The sequence below is a fragment of the Ovis aries genome, chromosome 24, assembly GCF_016772045.2.
Source record: "Ovis aries strain OAR_USU_Benz2616 breed Rambouillet chromosome 24, ARS-UI_Ramb_v3.0, whole genome shotgun sequence".
Classification (NCBI taxonomy): Eukaryota; Metazoa; Chordata; class Mammalia; order Artiodactyla; family Bovidae; genus Ovis; species Ovis aries.
This window is the reverse complement of record NC_056077.1, coordinates 37,905,703-37,921,135: the sequence shown is the minus strand read 5'-3', so window position 1 is coordinate 37,921,135 and position 15,433 is coordinate 37,905,703. Positions and strand designations below refer to the sequence as shown.

At 52.9% G+C, this 15,433-nt stretch overlaps 1 long non-coding RNA gene across 3 annotated transcripts; it reads left to right on the top strand.

Moving 5' to 3' along the window:
* On the top strand, positions 1-15,209 carry LOC121817804 (uncharacterized). 3 transcript variants are annotated; one of them, XR_006057851.2, is made up of 4 exons: positions 1-5,947; positions 7,758-7,927; positions 9,974-12,257; positions 13,510-15,209. It is a non-coding gene; the product is annotated as an uncharacterized LOC121817804 (long non-coding RNA). The 3 variants fall into 3 exon arrangements; XR_006057852.1 differs by lacking the exon at positions 13,510-15,209 and having other exon boundaries at positions 1-4,900; positions 5,441-5,947; positions 9,974-12,932; XR_006057850.1 differs by lacking the exon at positions 13,510-15,209 and having other exon boundaries at positions 9,974-12,932.
* The last annotated feature ends 224 nt before the right edge of the window (positions 15,210-15,433 follow it).

Sequence of the window (15,433 nt, the reverse complement as noted above, 5' to 3'; positions counted from 1 at the left end):
GTGTGTGGCAGAAGGAGGGAGGTGGTGAGACGGGAGTGGGGGAGGTCTCCAAGCCGAAGCTTCTGGAGCCACCCCAGTGAGGACTCTGGATTCTGTTCAGCGTCATGGAAGCCGCTGGAGAGTGGAGACCCCGGTGTCATCTGACAGGTGTTCATGGGACCGTCCTGGCTCACGTGGGGACAGGGAGGACGAGGAGCCTGTCCTGCTGACTCAGGAGGGAAGTGATGGTGGCTGAGCCCGGGGAGGCGGCAGTGGGGGTGGTAAGGAGGGCTTGGATGCTGGATCGATTCTGAAAGTAGAACCGACAGGGTTTCCCGGCAGATCGGCTGTGGGTGCAAGAGGAGGAGGGCGTGAGGATGACTCAGGATCGGGCCGGAGCTCGGGGGACGGCGGTGCGATGCCATCGGCTGAGACGGAGCACCGGGGTGGGGGGTGGTGATGTGGTCAAGTGTCGGCCGTGGAGACGGAGGTGTTTGTTGGCATCAGGTGGAGGTGTGTGCAGGTGCGCACAGGTGTGCCTGCAGGGGTCCGGAGGCTGGGAGACAGTCAGGCTGTGGTTAGGAACGTGGGAGGTCCAGGCATGGAGGCTGCATTGAAAGGAGTCCAGGTGGGGCCCTGGGTCCTGGGGGGCGCTCCTGGGTAAGAGGTCAGGAGAGCAGAGGAACAGAGCAGGAGTTGCTGGTCACGGAACAGGTGGAGGGCAGAGTCCTGGGGGAAAGCGTTCAGCGTGTTTCTGGAAGAAGAGAGACCTGGGCTGGAAGGCATACCACCCCCACCCCCCCAACAAGTTCACGCCCACCTGGCGGCTCAGCGTGTGACCGTAGACGCGGTGTCTCTGCAGGTGTGATCAGTTGCGATGAGACCACACAGGATCAGGGTGGGCCCTCCGCCCAGTGACTGGCATCTCTTTTGTTTTGTTTTGATTTTTGGCTGTGCTGGGTCTCCGTGGCTGCATGGGCTCTTCTCTAGTTGCAGAGAGCGGGGCCTGCTCTTCGATGTGTGTGTGGCTTCTCTTGCTGTGGAGCGCGGGCCCTAGGGCACACAGGCTTCAGTAGTCGTGGTGCACAGGCTGAGTTGCCCTGTGGCAGGTGTGATCTTCCCAGACCAGGGACAGAACCTGTGTCTCCTGCATTGGCAGGCAGATTCTTTATCACTGAGCCAGCAGGGAAGCCCTGCTTGGCATCTTATTACAAGAAGAGAGGACACACAGAAACACAGAGAGGGGAGGTAATGGCCGAGGTAGAGATCACAGCGATGCGTCCACAAGCGGAAGACACCAAGGGCTGCCGGGGGCCCCCAGAAGCCAGACGAGGCCTGGGGAGGATGCTCCATCAGAGTCTGGAGGGGACCGTGGCCCCCGCAGCGTCCTGCCTGTGGCCTCCTGGCCTCCAGCCCTGAGAGGACAAATGCCTATTGTTTCAATCCACCCAGTTTTGAAGATGCTTTGTTCCTGCAGTCCCAGGAATGTAACAGGTGGGCACCCAGGTGCCCCACAGCCCACCCTAGGGGACATCCTTAGCCAGAGGGTGGGCACCCTGGCCCTTCTCTGCCACTGGGACACTAGCGGCCCTCTGTGGGGAGACTCTAGAGGGGTCACTGGTGACCTCTGTCCAGGGGAGCAGCGCTGGGGTCCCCTTCTGTTGCTTGTCAGCGAGCCCTTTCCCTGCCTTGTTGCCTTACCAGATGAGTGGCCTTAATGGTGCGTGCTACACTCTTACTAAAAAATACTTTGTTGTTTATCTGAGCTTGGATTTAACTGGGCCTTCTGTGTTTTTATTTGCTCAACATAGCAATGCTGCTCCCTCTCCACTTATTCCAGTGCCTAGGACTTGTGGCTGGGTCCACGTCAGTCTCCTGAAGACGCCACCTGACTGCCATTTGACTCAATGTAGCCCCTCCCCCGCCTCTGCCTCCCCCCACCCACACCACTCGGTTTCTCGTCGGCCGTGTGCAGAACACGCTTTCCTGTTACACCTACGTCCCCACGAACGAGGAGTCAATAACAGTTTTAGGGAGACAGTACAGTTGTCATGGGGAAAAAAGATGGAACGAATTCAGAGTTCATTAGGCAAGTTAATCAAATCGCCCAACCATGCCTCGCCACTCCTGGGAGCCATCTGGCCCTCCCTGTGCAATGCTGGGCCTGGGGACAGGAAGGAGGACCTGGGCGATCGTCATCCCACGCCCGGGAGGAGCGGCGATGGTCAGGACCCCCCACTGGCTCTCACACTCCTCTGCCTTCAAGCGAGACCCCCAGACACTGCCCTTCCACCACGTTTCTTGAGCCCCTGCTCTCTGCCCCTAACTCCCCCTGCCCCCACCCCCAGGCACTGGGGCAGCTGGATAGTGCCCATTCTCACAGGGCTGATGTTCCAGGAGGGGGAGGCAGTCAACACAGAAGTGAGAACTAAGCAAATAGCCGCCTCTCAGCTGCAGGGCTATGCTCCCCCCAACATCCCGCCAAGTTCCCTGGCTGCCCGACTCCCCATCTAGAGGGAAGCCAGCCTTGAGGGAAGCCCAAGACAGAGCAGAGAGACAGAAGAATCCGGGTCCTTGGTGTGGTCAAACAGCTGAATTGAGCCCAGCTTCGAAGCCCACCTCCTCAGCACTTTTCAGTTTTGTGAATTAATGAAGACCCTTTTGGGGGCTTCCCTGGTGGCTCAGATGGTAAAGAATCTGCCTGTAATGCAGGAGACTCAGGTTCGATTTCCTGGGTCTGGAAGATCCCCTGGAGAAGGAAATGGCAACCCACTCCAGTGTTCTTGCCTGGAGAATCCCATGGTGAGAGGAGCCTGGCGGGCTACAGTCCACGGGGTCGTAAAGAATCGGACACGACCGAGTGAACAATGCTTTCACTCTCACATTAAAGAGCCTTTTAGTTTAAGGAAGTAAAAGTGAGGTTTCTGCTCCTTACCACTTACAGAGCTCTGACTCATATGATCCTTTATTTCCAATGTTCCCACCGACGGGGACCCAGCAGGTCTGTGACTCCCAGGCCATGGGTCCTGGCAGCCGACAAGGACAGTGAACAGGAGTAACCCAAAGTCCCCCATCAATGAGGGCATCCCAGAACCTCTCACAGGTTCAAGGTCACAGGGCCAAGTTCACACCTTTCTTCTCACCACTCCAGACGGGGGGGCCTTAGGACTGACTCTTGGGCCCCTTGGGGCGGAGTCCTTCACTGGGTGACCAGTGTCACCTGCTGTCCCAGCAGATTGTCATGGCTACAGCTCAGCTCCCCGAGTGGCTGGGTACCGGTGTCTGGGAGGATGCATGAGGGTGATGCTCTGGGCTGGTCCCCAGGCCCTGAAGAGCCCTGCTTGAGCCTGGAGCCTCACATGGTCCCTTTCAGCTTCTGGCCCTGAGGCCTGACCTCAGGTGGGGTAGGAGATGGAGACTGGAGATGAGAGAGGGCACATCCCAGAGATCACTCAGGGTCAGCACAGGAACCAGGCACACCCTCCTCTGGGAGGTTTTTTTTTTTTTCTAATTTTTTTATTGTGGTAAAATATGTACAACATAAAATGTATCATCTTAACTATTTTTAAGCCAACAGTTCAGTGATATCGAATATAGTCAAAATGGGAAATTCCCTGGTGGTCCAGGGGTTAGGACTTGGCACGCTCACTGCCAGGGCCCCAGGTTCGATCCTTGGTCGTAGAACTAAGATCCCACACGCCACACCATGCGACCAAAAAGAATTTTTTAAATAAATACAGTCATGATGTTGTACAACTATCACTACCATCATCTCCAGAACTCTTTTCATCTTCTAAAACGGAAACTCCACACCCGTTAAACACTACTCCCCATCCTCCCTCATCTCAGCCCCTGGCAACCACCATTCTACCTTTTGTCTCTATGAATCTGACTACTCTAGGGACATCATATGAGTAGAATCATACAGTATTCAATTTGTGTGTGTGTGGCTGGTTTATTCTTTTTAGCGTGATGTCTTCAGGATTCAGCTTCACGTGCCACAAATTCCTTCCTTTTAAGGCTGCATAATCTTCCATTGTGTGAGCGGACCACGTCGTGTTTATCCGTTCACCTGTTGATGGACACGTGGGTTGCGTCCATGTTTTGGCTACTGTGAATAATGGTGCGATGACATGGGTGTGCTTTCCTGGCATTTTCGGATGAGGGGCTGTGTTCAGAGGTAGAGGCGGGACTGAGGAATCAACCAGGAAGGGTGATACACACACAGACTCCTGAAAGTGGAAAGTCGTCACCGCCTCCAGGCCTGATGGGCAAGGGCAGGGAACTGTAGCTTCTAGAACCGCAGCAAAGCAGACAGGAAGCAAGGCCACTGCTGATGGGGCGATGATACCTGAACATCTCCTCCAGCTCTCGGGCTCACTGGTGCCTTCCAATGGAGGCTGAGTGTACTAGTCAGATATTGCCATGCTGAGGCTGGTAACAAACAGCCTCAGGTTTGTCTCAAACTTCGTAATAAGCCCCAGGTTTCAGTGGCTTACAGAAGAGTCATTTATTCTCACAGTTCAGCAGCTCTTCACTCACGTCTCATATCTGTGGCCCATGCAGCTGCCCAGGGCATGTTCTTTCCATGAAAGGCAGGAGCCTGAGAAGGCAGGCCAAGCTACACAAGCACATTAGGGATTTCTGCGGAGCTCCTGCATTAGCCTGCCCTTGGCCATGCCCACAGCTAGTAGGCGGGAAGCCCACTCTCTCTGCCCCTAGACCCTGGCAAGGGTTTGGCAGTGCGTTTCTGCTACAGGGGAGTGAAGAATCGTGACCAAGAAGTCAGTCCAGTCGGAGGGTGGGGTAAGTCTGCGGAGTCAGGCTCCAGCACCCAGGGAGCGGTGGAGATCCGAGGGCTGATCAAAGCGAGTAGCTGGCAGCTTGATGCCCTCTTCAGCCTCCTCTTCCCTCCTCCTGGGTGAGTCAGCATCACCCCTCCCCTCCGCCCCCATGCCTCTCTGCAGATGGATCTGATGGGGAGGCTCTCAGCACCCCCATTCAGAGGCCAGGAAGGGTTAACTGGAGGGTTGCACCGAGTCACAGTCAGAGAGAGACTTTTTCAAAGACTTGATAAATAAATCACGGCTCATGTTTAATTCAAAGCCCCAGCCCCCGCTGCCTACAGAGAACACAGGGAAGAAGCCGTCTTTCAATTAAAACAGCTCTGAGGGGCTTCTCACGCTCTCCTGGGGCCTCCTGGGCTCCTCCACCCCGACCCGGCTGGAGGCCCCCACGGAGAAGGTGGGCGTGATCCTGCCTTGCTTCCCAGACAGGCTGAGAATAGGAATCGGACTCAGATCCTGGTCTTCTGGGGTGGCAGCCTCAGTCTTGGTCCCCCTCCTCTCTCATCTCACACCGTCCCCTCCACGTCACTTTCTCTTAGAAGCCAGAGCTCTTATCCTTAGGTGATGCTTTTGTGGGTTTTACTTGTTTCTTTATTATCTTTCTCCTCTGATAGGTTGTCATCTCCATGTGAGCAGAGATGGCTCATCTGTTTGAAAAGCAGCCCCCAGAGCAGCAATTAGCACATCGTAGGTGCACAACAAGGACTTCACTGGTAGCTCAGTGGTAATGAGCCAACGCAGGAGACGAGGGTTCGAGCCCTAGGTTGAGAAGATTCCCTGGAGAAGGAAATGGCTACCCACTCCGGTATTCTTGCTTGGGAAGTCCCATGGAGAGCAGAGCCTGGTGGGCTACATTCCATGGGTCATAGAAGACTTGGACATTGCTTAGCAATTAAACAACAACAAGGTGCTCAGTAAATGTTCGTTTGGGAGCCTTTTCTCTTCCAGATTAAGTACCCCTAGGTCCTGCGGTTTTGCCTGTGAAGCAGGAGGCTGAACGTTGCTTGACCCCCCACCAGCGCTCTGAGCTCTGAGTCTCTGGGGAACAGCAAGAAGGCCAGAGGAGGTGCTGACCCACACACACCAGGGCCTGTGACAGACAGTGCTGCTCTGGGCACTTGGTAAGGTTGGACCTTCTTGGCCTCCCCAGAGCCCATTTTACAGATGGGCAAACCAAGGCACCTTCTCCACATGGCACCTTCAGAGTGTCAGAGACAGGATTTGAACCCATGGCTCCGACGGTACTCTGCCTGCAAGGCAGGAGACCCAGGTTCGAGCCCCGGGTCAGGATGATTCCCCCAGAGCAGGGATGGCAACCCACTCCGGTATTCTTGCCTGGAGAATCCTATGGACAAAAGAGGCTGCCAGGCTGCAGTCCAGCGAGTCACAAAGAGTAGGACACGACTGAGCGGCTAACACTTTCACTTTCCAGTGCTTCTAGAGCTAACACCCTGAGTCACTCTTCTGGAAGGTGAGAGCTTTTTATAACCACCAGGTGGTGGGAAGCATGAGGTATCACATCCCTCAAGAGGCTGGCTTTCAGAAATCCCAAGTGGCAAAAATCAGGCCCAGGGATGAAAGAATAATCAACTCTCCCCCTTGGGGACTGAGATCAAAATAAACTCTCAGCCAATATTTTGGACTTGAAGCCTGTTCTTTTGTATTTGCCAAACACATACTCTGTTTCCAGCACAGCACTTGCTTCTATGAGTGGGTCTAGGTGCCAGCATTCAGCAGACACTTTAGGTGATATCCTCTCACTAATATTGGGCAGCTGATGGTCCTCATCTCCACTTTCCCTGTGAGAAAACTGAAGCCCCAAAGGTTGAGTTCCCGGTCATCCCTCTAGGGAGTGTTAGAGTCAGGAATTGAACCTGTGACCTCAGAATCATGCTGTTTCTACAATAATCCCCCAGCCAATGTACTATTAGTTGTTATCATCATCACTAACATTATTGAGCACTTGCTAAGTGCGGGACTGTGTGGTTAGCATTCACGATCATTAACTCTGATCCTAAATACCACTCTAGTCAGCAAATACTATTTTTATCCCCATTTTAAAGATGAGGAAATTAAGACCCAGATAGCTAAGGAACTGTTTTAAAATTGGGATCCCCCAGTGGTTCAGATGGAAAAGAAACTGCCTACAGTACGGGATACCCAGGTTTAATCCCTGGGTCAGGAAGATCCCCTGGAGAAGGGAATGGCTAACCACTCCAGTGTTCTTGCCTGGAGAATTCCATGGACAGAGAAGCCTGGCGGGCTACGGTTCACGGGGTCGCAGAGTTAACACGACTGAGCAACTAACACTTTATTATTATTCAGATGGGGTGAGACCAGCAGTGATGACTGCCATTGGAAAGATAGTTTGGGAACTTTCCTGGTGGTCCAGCCACTAAGACTCCATGTTCCCAATGCAGGAGGCCCAGGTTCGATCCCTGGTCAGGGAACTAGATCCTGCATGCTGCAACTGAGACCCAGGGCAGCCAAATTTAAAACAAAGAAACAAGAGTTTGTCACACGAAGTTTCTGAGAGGAGGCGGCATGTCCTGCAGGGCCACATGGGGAGCACCAGGGTCAGCCAGGCAGCAGAGGGAGTGAGGGAAATTCATGGGCAAGAACCTTCGGGTGGTTTCCACAGGGAGGCAGGCTTAGAATGGGCTAATGTGGATAATTCCAGTGGCTCTGAAGCAATAGGGCAGTCCCTACTTGCCTGGCACCTGGTCCTGGGGTGATGAGGGCAGGTGGATTCTGGGCCGGAGTGTGAGAGCCTCACAGAGGAGGGGGTTGAGAGTATGCGCTCTGGATGGATTGGTTTGCATATAGAAGTAACGAGTGAGTCCTTCACCACCTCTAAGAATTGGTGAGTCATCCCTCCAAGGTCAACAAGGCTCCGGATGTTAAAATGTCTGTATCATCCGCTCAATACAGGAACTCGGCCCAGGTCACTCAGAAGAGGATTTGAAATCTTAGATCAGCTCATTTCTAAGCCTCCGTTGTCACTTGACCACCAGATCTCCTCTCTGCAGCTGAACATTTGCTCATGCGTCATGGGAAGAACTCAGGGGAGAGCGGCTGCGAACAACACCATCTGAACAGAGGTGAGGCCAGGAGGAAGGCTGTCATGGGGAGCGGGCGGGAACTGGGAAGTCTGTTTATCTGGAGCTTTCTCCAGCCAGGCGAGGAGTCCCCAAGACGGCTGTTCTGAGCGGGCATCCCCGTTGATTCTACTGTCCTTTCAATTTGGGAGGAAACCAGGAACACCTGATGGAAGCTCAAATCTCCTTCCCTTAAACAAAGAGCCCAGATTGGATTCAAAGTCCCCACTGCGAGGCTGAGCCACGTCCTGACTCTGCTCTGACACCGGAGTGTAGCGTCCACATTATTCGGGCTCGGCAGCTGGAAGGGAACGCACAGCCCGGATTCAAATAGCAGCATCTGTTAGTGTCTCCCAGGAGAAAAATTCTCCTTTTGTTGCATATTAAGTCCTTAAAGCTCCAAAAAGGAAGCGGGACATTCATTTCCCCACCATATGCAGACAATATTTTAATGCAAAGGTACCAAGGGAAACGGGCCAGGCCTTTGGATAACAGGCTGGAGAAGGAATGTCAGACACACGGGGTTCGCTGAGCACCCGAGTCTGTCTGTCCCCTGCAGGTGGGCGTCTGAAGTCCGGGCTGGTCCTGTGCAACCATGTACTTCAGGTTTCCCTCTGCTTCCCAGGACTATTGTGGGCTGGAGACCACCCTGGGGTTTCAGACTCAAGCCTAAGTCATTGTTCCAAACCCTTGTCCAGATCCCTTTTGATCCATTTCCCCCAGAATGCTGCCAGCCTCCTGGATCACTGAGGTTAGAATCCCCCTGCCAGCGGTCCAGGCCGCCACCGACCTTAAGCCACCTACTAGAAGAATAGGCTTTGTGTTCAATAGCCCTGGGTTTGAAAACCTACTCTGACCGCCTAAGCAGCCATGTGACTTGGTTGGGACTTGGCATCTCTGGGCCTCAGTGTTCTCATCTGTTAAATGAGGGCAGAGCTCTGTGACATCTGGTGTCGTGAGGTCCAAAGCCAGTGTTGGCACCTGTCCACACTGAGCACTTCCTGGGGAGCTGGGGGGAGGTGCACCTGGTCCCTCACCTTCCGATGGCCAAATGAGTGATGCTTGTTCTTTCCGTCCCACCGTGCTCGTCAGGTATTTCAATGGAAGAGCAGGCAGCAGCAGGTCACATGACCTTGTCATGTGGGCCCCTCTCTTGGGCCCTTTTGCCTCTCATGCCTGCTGACGGGCTTCCCAGGTGGCTCTAGTGGTAAAGAACCCTCCTGCCAATGCAGGAGACATAAGAGACGTGGCTTGGATCCCTGGGTTGGTAAGATCCCCTGGAGAAGGGCATGGCAACCCACCCCAGTATTCTTGCCTGGAGAATGCCACGGACTGCAGCCTGGTGGGCTACAGTCCATGGGGTTGCAAAGAGCTGGACGTGACTGAAGCGGCTTAGCAGCAGCAGCAGAAAACAAGAGAAAGGGTGTTGTGAGTGGCTTTGGGCATCCTATCCTCACTGTCTGCCAGAGATGGGCAGATCTGGCAACGTCACTTAGAACACGACCTCCACAGAGGATTCATTTGAACTTTTGTTTATTCATTTGGAAAATGAGGACAATAGCAACACCTCCCTTCCAGGACGGCAGAGCCTGGAATACATACACATTTAATGCATGATAAATATCACGATAATTATTATAGTGGGAAGACAATATTTACATGAAAGGCAGGCAGCGGGCTTAGTTAATGTACTTCTGGAAAATTACTGAACTGTCCCAAATTACACTGAAATATATTCTGAAGTGTCCCTGCCGAGGCAGCTTGGTGTCTTACTTGAAGAGGTCTGAGGCGGAGGAGGGTGAAAGCTGCTACCCTGTCTTCCTTTGGAGCCTGTCGGGGAGCGGCAGCAGAGAGGCAGCAGAGCAGGGGTGTGCCCCTCGAGGTCCTGGGGCCACGTGAGAGGCCTGCCTGGGAGCATCGCAGAGCTGGAATCACCCAGAGGCACGCCCAGCCCACCCTTCTCCCCACTGGAGCCAGAACCCTCCCCAGCCCTACCCCGACCCCCACTTCCCGTGTTTGTGTTTGCTTCTTCTGTTTTTGAATAAACAGGAGAAAGATGAAAAGAAAGCTGGAGGCTGCCGATCCCGCCGTGGGAGCGTCTCATTTCTGCTCTGACGCTCACGTGCAGAACGCAGGCAGCAGCGGAGGAACTGGCTTCACTCGGGAGCTGGGGGCTGCGGCCAGGGCAGCCCCTGGGGTCCTGTGGGGATGAGGACCGGGGAGTAAGAAGACCAGGCAGACAGAATTCCTGCTCTGGCCCTGGCTTATCTGGCCCGATGGCCTCAAAGAGCCCCTCAAAGGGACCAAGAGACGGAGAGTGGACGAGACTGATGAGCCCTGGGCCACCCAAGACCATCCAGGCTGGAGCCGTATGTGGACACACCCCGGGGTTGTGTGGAGGCAGCAACCACAACCCCTGTGTCCCTAGTGGGAGGGGCCTGGCAGGTGCTCCAGAGATTCAGCTTGGCGGGGAGGGCCGGGTACTGCTCCAGAGACAGACTGGGCCCGATGGAAAGCTGGCCCGAAGCTCGTCCTGACTCACTGTGGTGTGCGTCCCGTGTCCTGAAACCTCCGGGGTCTGGCCTCCCTCTGCCCAATGCTCCTTTGCAGTAGGAAGGTCTGTGAGGGACCGGACAGAGCGTCCTATCCGGTGATGGCATTCATGGACATTCAGCATACATTGAGCACCGGCTGTGTGCACTGCTCTGGGCCAGCCAGGCTTGCCGGCCAGCCTCGGAGGCTGCCCAGTGTCTGCATGCAGCTCTCGAGCTTCATTTAAAATCCACTGATTTTTACCTCTGGCACGTTTTCTTTAGAAATGACTCGGAGTTCAGTCACTCGGAGAGAGACAGAAAGGAAAAATTAAATTAGAAGACAGTTCTAATGGCAAATCCAAACAGATACGACGCAGCTGGCTCTCGGGAGATCAGCCTCCCCACGCGGGGCTGGAGCTGGGGGGGGAGGGAGTCATAGGACCCGCTACACGAGTCCTCTGTCTGAGGTCTGTGGGCTGAGCCACTGCCGGGAACAACGTAGCCCATCCCCCCGACACCGGCCCCCACCCACCCCCAGAGCCGGACCTAGAACCAGATTCAACCCACTTATTTGAAATTCTCTTTAACCCCCAAGGTCATTCGTGCCTCAAGGCCTTTGCACTTGTTTTTCTCTCAGCCAAGGAAAGGCTGAACTTAAACTTGGGTTGTTTTTTTTTTTTTTTCAAACTTTAAACTTTTTATTTATGTACTGGGTATAGCCGATGAACAATGTTGAGGTAGTTTCAGATGAACACTGAAGGGATTCAGCCACACAAATATATATGTATCCATTCCCCCCAAACCTCCCTCCCGTCCAGGCTGCCACATAACACTGAGCAGAGTTCCCTGCACTATAGAATAGATCCTTGTTAGTTACCCATTTTAAATACAGCAGTGTGCACGTGACCTTCCCTAACTTCCCAGCTATTCCTTCCCCCACACCCCTGCTGTTGGCAACCATAATGAACTTGAACTGGTACACAAGCCACTTGACCTTCCTGTGCCTCGGTTTCCCCTTCTGTAAACTGCGGGGTGATAGTAACGTTGCTTGTCTGAGAGTGTGTGTAAACCTTACATGTGGCTTCCCAGGCGACACAGCGGTAAAGAATCTGCCTGCCAAGCAGGAGACATGAGTTTGATCCTTGGGTCGGGAAGATCCCCTGGAGAAGAAAATAGCAACCCACTCCAGTATCCTTGCCTGGGAAATCTCACGGACAGAGGAACCTGATGGGCTATAGTCCACGGGGTCGCAAAAGAGTTGGACACGGCTGAGCGACTAAACCACAAGAAAACGTTAAGTGAGACCATATACAGGGAGCCTCAGAACCAAGCTCAACACAGGACAGCAACAAACCAACGTCACTGTTGGGACAGCCTGCGCTCTCAGCCCCCTCGGGCCACGTGGCCACGTGACATCTCTCACCCCCGTCACTGCGCTCCCCTTGGCCGCAGCACCTGACAGTCTCTGAAGTCAACCAGTTGAAGAACTGTGTCTCCCTGGTGGGAGCACCTTCTTCCCTTGGAAAACCTCTCTCCATGGCCACCTCCTCTGAGAAGCCTTCCTGGATTCCTGGGCAGAGACTCCTATTTCCTCTGAGCTCCAGTGCTCTGCCGAGATAACCCTGGAGCCAGGTGACGGAGCACTGACTCACAAGCCATTTGGGGCCATTTTAGGGACACATCCTCTTGCCCCAGCTGAACTTTCCTGCCACTATCTTAACTGCAACCTCCTAAGAGACCCTAAGCAAGGACCACTGACTGCATCTCCCCTGAATTCCCTGAGTACAGAGAGCATGATGGTAAATGTTCGTTGTTTTAAACTGTTATGAGTTGGGATGATCTTTTTCCTGCAGTAATAGGTAACTAACACAGTGTGTAAATACTCCAGGAGACAACACTGGGCTCTGATGGGGTGCTGGGGTCCCCCCATGGGATTAATCCCCGCATCTCATTTCCCCATCCCATCACTTTATCTGCCAATAAACCACCTTGTCCTCAAATTCTTGTCTCAGAGCCGGCTTCTAGGGACCCCAACCCAAGACATGGGGAGCACTCAAAGGCTCCTCCTCGAGGCCTTGGCTCAGTATCACTGACTCAACCATGGCTTCTACAGAGAGCGTGTCTGGACACAGCTTGTCCAGCCCCATGGACCCTGAGTCCTGGGCCCAGTTTCTCCTGCAGGTAACACACCTCCCAGGAAACTTCCTTCCTCCTGGGGTTCTTGGGCAGAAAAAAATGCCTCCTGGATCCAAGCTGAGGCGTCAGCACTTAAGACCTGGGGGGTCCCAAGGGGATCCTGGACCCCTTCCAGCTTCCCTCTGGCTTATGGCTCCCTCCCCTCGCCTGAGCCCAGGGCTTACCACCAGGCTTCCGGAATCGGCACCACCATTTCGCAGTTGGTACAGAGAAAGTGTCCCCACCGGGGATTAATTCTCAAGTGTATGTAAATGCTGCAATAAATAACTTTCAAATTATTTTTAAAATGTGCCTGAATTAATTCACAGTCACTCTTTGTTCTCTAGTGGTGTCTGAATCCACAGATGCTTGGAGCACAGCCGCCATCCTTGGCTATTACGTGGATTTTTCTGACGTCAGCAAAGGGCCGTCCCGTTATAAAGAATGGGACCACCTGCTGCGACATAGGCCCCCACGCGTCATTGTGGTGACAGTCGTGGGCAGGGCCAGGTCAGGAGGGGAGCTGGGAGGCAGGGGGTGGTATTCTCCACCCAGGCCGTCTTATTAATACATATGATGTCCATGTTTTCCAAAGGAGCTGAGGCTACAAATGGAGACCTTGCTGTTAGACTTGGGGTTTGATTTTTGTTCTGAAAATGAGGGCACCGAGGCCTTGGTGTCAGGACTTCACGGGGCCTTGGCTGTTGATTGTCCTGCTTTTGCTTTAGGGAGCAGTGTCCAGGGCCCCCGGCAAGCCTGCCGTGTACAGTCGCTCAGGTTGGAGACACACTGGTTCCAAGCATATGTAGGGTCTCTTCAGAACATTCTTCTTTTGTGCTATTTTCATGCTTGCTTATTTTTCTCTCTCCCCCACAGTGCTGAGACCTCATCACCTCGGTGCCCAGAGCCTGGCTGAGGCTGAGCCATCAATACTGCAGCCAGGGCCACGGCACAAACCACACAGGTGATCTGAATTCTCCAGGAGCCGTGTGAAAACAGCAAAATGCAACAGAAGTGAGGAATTTTAATAGTACATTTTCCTTAACTCAATCTATCCAAGACATTTATCACCTCAACATATAATCAATATAAACATGATGAACAAAACATTTTATACTAACTGCGTATCTCAATTCAGACCTAAATTTTCATTTGACAGTCTTGGTCTGTATTTAGACTCCATAAACTTTGCAGTTGAGAAAAAGGAGATTCAAATGTCCAAGTTGTCCCAAGCATTCCTAAGAGTTTTCCAATAACTATATCCAGTAGCTCTTCTAAAATTTAAATGAACTAAAAACACCTGAAATTTAAAAATGAAAAGTTCAGCTCCTTGGTCACACGATCTGGCATTTCAAGTGTCCAGTGGCCACACATGGCCAGTGCGCTGGAGAGTGCAGATGCGGAATGCTCCGCTGGGGCAGGAAGCTTCGCTGGACAGGATAAATCCAGGCCTTCGTGTTCTCTGGGCTGGGGCCCTGACTGCTGGTTTATCCAGTAGTCACGTGCAAATGTGAGAGTTGGACCATGAAGAAAGCTGAGCGCCGAAGAACTGATGCTTTTGAACTGTGGTGCTGGAGAAGACTCTTGAGAGTCCCTTGGACTGCAAGGAGATCCAACCAGTCCATCCTAAAGGAGATCAGCCCGCAATATACATTGGAAGGGCTAATGCTGAAGCTGAAGCTCCAATACTTTGGCCACATGATGCGAAGAGCTGACTCACTGGAAAAGACCCTGATGCTGGGAAAGATTGAGGGCAGAAGGAGAAAAGGGCGGCAGAGGATGAGATGGTTAGATAGCATCACTGACTCAGTGGACATGAGTTTGAGCAAACTCCAGGAGATAGTGAAAGAGAGGGAAGCCCAGTGTGCTGTAGTCCATGGGGTCGCAAAAAGTCAGACATGACTGATTAACGATGAAAACACATCTGGACGTTAATTCAGACTCTCAGGGGTTTGGGATCAGGGCACATGCTCCACGTGGCCCGAAAATGCCCCCACCTAAACTTGCAGTACTTTGACAAAACCCCAACAAAATTCTGCAAACAGCATGGGTAAGAAAACTCAGATCCTTTCCAGCTCAGAATGAGAAGGCAGATTGATCTGATATTCTCTCTAGAAGTTTGTTTCCTCGAATCGATGGGGATTCAAAGCCTAAAAATTTTAAGTCTGCTTTTGAGAGACAAATGCTTTCAAGAGCACACGGAAAAGCCAAGTCTGAGGTGAGCACTTCAGTAGGCAATTCTAGGCTGGGCCCACGTGGTCCGTTTTCCATGACACGTGAGGGTGGCCAGGTGGGTTGTCAGGACCTCAAGCCAGTGGCAGACCGCCCTTGTCCTGGCCACAGGCTACCCTTTTAATTTATTGACCACTGTCCCAGGACCTTGGTCTACCAGTGGAAGTCTCCCCTCAGACGCAAACAAATAAATAATTCATTCCCAAAGCGGCACATTTGCTGGAATGGCTTAGATTAAAAATCCCTAAAATGTGTATTTAATTTGGATTTGGTGAGGCTGTTACCAGCCTTGGACAGCATCAGAATTAAAATAAAATTTGGAGTTCTTAGGAGACAACGAAAAACGCGACTCTCTGACTCCGGACATCATCCAGCCCTGGACCCTTCTCACCCTGGTCTTTCCTAATGCCGGGTCTGGAGGCGCCGAGTGGCTGTATCTTTATGGCCGAGGCTGATCCCTGGCTGAGTTTGCCTGATTACTGTGTTGGAGTGTGTAGAGCACCTGCTCCCAGGGCTGGCAGGACTGAAGCGATGCGCTATGTAATATTTATGGTTCCTGTAAAATTCA